Consider the following 3,764-nt stretch of genomic DNA (forward strand, 5'->3'; position numbering starts at 1 on the left):
TAGTAGTTTGTAGTATAATTTGTAGTATAATTTGTTAATTTGTTATAGTTTGTTAATTAATAGAATGTTATAATAATTAGAATGTATATTATTTGTAGTATGTATGTATATATATATATATATATATATATATATATATATATATATATATATATATATATATATATATATATATATATAGATTAATTTTTAGAATGTATATTATTTATTGAATGTTAATTTTTATGTGATTATATAATAATTTTGTAGAATGTAATATTATTTATAGTATGTATAATTTTTAGAATGTCGTTATAATTATAGATTTTATAAAAACGAAAATATTATATATAATATGTATTATTGTTAGAATGTATATATTGTTAGAATGTTAGAATGTATATAATATTTTTAGAATGTTATAGAATGTATATATTGTTAGAATGTATATATTGTTAGAAAATTATATTGTAGAAAATTATTTACTTATAGTTGATATAAGTAAATGTTTAATTATTGTTACTAAAAAAGAGAATGATTGGATATATGTGCAGTATTGAATATTATTTGTATTATCGTAGTTGGATGTACGATAGAGTGGAACCAGGAAGACGTGCACTTAAACCCAATTTTATAGAAGGAGTTAACGGGTTTATCACGTGGGCGTTTGCTCAAGAATGTTGTCGAAGCAGAGGAGGAGTTAGGTGTCCCTGTCTTAAATGTGAATGTAGACCTATAATTAGTGACCCAGATGAAGTGGTCAGGCATTTGTATAGAAGGGGTTTCATGATGGCAATGCGGAGTGAGCATCAGCGGGAAATGGAGGTCATGGCGAAAAGACAATCGGATATGGAGGCACAAATGCCACTACAACAAAACTGGGCTTAGGCAACGCTCGAAAACCGCGGCTAGATATGTAAAAACCGTAGCCAAAACCTTTAGCCCGCGGTTATCTAGACGTGGAATATGCGCCCGTTGCCTATTCCTATAAACTACGGTTTTTTCACTTTAGCCCACACGTCAGAAAACCCGTCGCCTATATATGTGAAAAGGGCACGGTTTTCCTAACTAGTTTTAGACCGCGGTTTTGATGAAGCTACACTTATATAACCGTTGTCTATTGATTATACCACGGTTTTCTAAATCAACTTTAGTCTACAGCCTTATCTAATTAGTAACGAGTTTAAAACCGTTGTCTAACCTTTATCTCAATTTTGCATTAGTTTATACACTTTTTTTAATTTAATAACATTTTCAATTAATGACAAAATCAAATTTATTACAAACACTTATGATAAAGTAATGATTCTAATACAATAATAAATAATATGAAGTGCAATTTACTTTTTATTATGTACAAATATATCATTCTAAAACATTAATTAATAATATAAATGTAATAGAATCTCTAGTATTAAATAAAACATTAATTCTTTTTACCCTATAAAATGATAAGCTAATTTCTACATATAAAACTTTTACAAAAGACAACTAGAAAGCTACAAGACTACAATATAGCCCAAAAAAAATTTCTTGAGGAGCTTGTTTGTCATGAAGTTCTTGGTTCTGATAGTGAGAGCCTTGTTCATCTCCGGTTTTTTAAACTAAGTACAGATGCCTTCAGTAATTCGAAGTCTTTATTCATAACCTGTAACTACAAAAACAATTATATTGAAATTGGAAACTATCAAATTTATTTCAATAAATAACACAATTATAAATTATCTTTTGCTTCCATTTTATTATTAGTTATGTGTGTTGTAATATTTGGAAATCATTGATAAGCCACTAGTATTTGTATGGTTACTGATAGATGCACCATTCACAGTTGATTCAAATGTCACATTGACAACATAACAGAATGAGTAATTTCTCCATGTACCACCTCAATGCCGGAATTAAAGTTCAAAATTTATCATGTGAGAATTCAACCAAAATCATTAATTAAATATGATCAAATCTCTATTCAGTTTGGTTGCAACCAAAAATTACTATTTGAGATGATACAATTATAGCCACTGAGTTATGTGCAGGGAGCAAGGAAATTCAAGACATGGCCATTTGAAATGAACCTATTCCTCACCTAGATAAAGATTCTTTTAAATTTTCTTACATGGCTCTGCTGCCCGTCATTAGTAGACGGTTGCAAGGAGCAGTACTAAGATCCAACAATACGCACTTACTACTTAAAAGGAAATAAGCAAATTTTAAAATTAAACAATTCTTAAGGTGTTCAAATGATGAAGAATTAAAACTTAATTTTAACCACCATTTCTACCTTATTTAAAGTTAAGAGAAAATAAATTCTCCCTGCACAAAATAAACCTTAACAAGGGTTAAGAGGATCCGAATTCAATAGAAGAAAATTTTGTGAACCAAATAATTGACAAATGAAATTTAAAATCACAAACCTCATAACTCCACACAGATAGAATCAAAACTCATAACCACATCTACAAGATTTCAATTTCTTATCTCTCAAATCCATTCACATAGAGGACAAGTCTTTTCTCCATCCTGAACAAAACTGGGAATACCACAAAACAAACATGTCAAAGAACATTTACCCCAATTATAAACAATAATCATATCGCAAACTTAAGCATGAGTAACCTTTAAAATAGGATAAAAGTCCCAAATCCAGTTATCAACTAATAACTCAGTAAAATTTCAAATTAAAAATTAGTTAACCAACACTCGATAATACAATAGTCAATAGTCCGTCTGTCCTAAACCCATTTCTGTAACAATTGAGTCTTTTGTCTATCTAGGAAATAAAATAAGTACTGCTGACAAGAAAATTCAAGAAACCTCGAGAGAATGCAAGACAGAGCAATTACTTCCTCTCCAAGTTGAACTACAAGTTCATGGATACAAGTTGAGTCATAAAAACGAAATTAAGAGATTTTAAGGGTTAGTTAAAAAGAAAAATGAAAGGAGAATACCTTGAAAATTGGTGAATCAAGCTTAAGTGATATCAATTTTTGTTCTGGTGAAGACAGAGAGAAGATGTGAGTTTACATGAAAATTCAAGAAACCTCGAGAGAATGCAAGACAGAGCAATTACTTTCTCTCCTAGTTGAACTACTAGTTCTTACCTGACTCATCGATGAAATTTGAGTCATAAAAACGAAATTAAGAGATTGTTAGGGTTTAGTTAAAAGGAGGAGATGAAAGGAGAATACCTTGAACAGTGACGAATCAAGCTTTAATGATATCGATTTTAGTTCCGGTGAAGACGGAGAGAAGATATGAGTTTATTGTGATTGTGAGGCATCCACTCAATGATGGAGGCAAGAACAAGAAAGGGATCAAATCCAGAAAATGAAAGGGATGGTGATGAGATTGTTGTCGTACACGAAAGGGGCGGAGTAGATGAAGTGGGTACTGAGTAGAAAATGGCTGGAATGATGGAGGCGCTCCAGGAAGAGGAAGACGAATACGGCTAGGGTTCAATGAGGAAGCGAGGGAGACAAAGAAACCATTTACATTTATATTTTTTATTTTTTTCTAAATTTATTAAATAATTATTCATTTATCATTTATTCATAAACTTAAATAGAGAAAAATTTAAGAACACTTCTTTTTAAATAGGAAATATGTAATTTGCTTTCAATGCAAATATTAATATAATATTCTTAATATAAAAGTATTTATTAATAAATATAACATCTCCATATTAATAAAAAATAAATGCATTGTTAAAATATACCATCTCAATATTTAAATTGCTATAAAATATATTAATTACGTACTTAACTATTACAGCATCTCAGAAATAAAAT

The 3,764-nt window shown here is 29.5% G+C and overlaps 1 long non-coding RNA gene across 3 annotated transcripts; it reads right to left on the bottom strand.

Moving 5' to 3' along the window:
• Nucleotides 1–1,308: 1,308 nt before the first annotated feature.
• Nucleotides 1,309–3,503, bottom strand: LOC131607952 (uncharacterized). Of its 3 annotated transcripts, none has more exons than XR_009285458.1 (3): nucleotides 3,165–3,494; nucleotides 2,391–2,968; nucleotides 1,309–2,289 (listed from the first exon to the last, which is right to left on the bottom strand). It is a non-coding gene; the product is annotated as an uncharacterized LOC131607952 (long non-coding RNA). The 3 variants fall into 3 exon arrangements; XR_009285457.1 differs by having other exon boundaries at nucleotides 1,309–1,633; nucleotides 3,165–3,493; XR_009285456.1 differs by having other exon boundaries at nucleotides 1,309–2,968; nucleotides 3,165–3,503.
• Nucleotides 3,504–3,764: the final 261 nt, after the last annotated feature.

Source organism: Vicia villosa, linkage group LG5, assembly GCF_029867415.1.
Source record: "Vicia villosa cultivar HV-30 ecotype Madison, WI linkage group LG5, Vvil1.0, whole genome shotgun sequence".
Classification (NCBI taxonomy): Eukaryota; Viridiplantae; Streptophyta; class Magnoliopsida; order Fabales; family Fabaceae; genus Vicia; species Vicia villosa.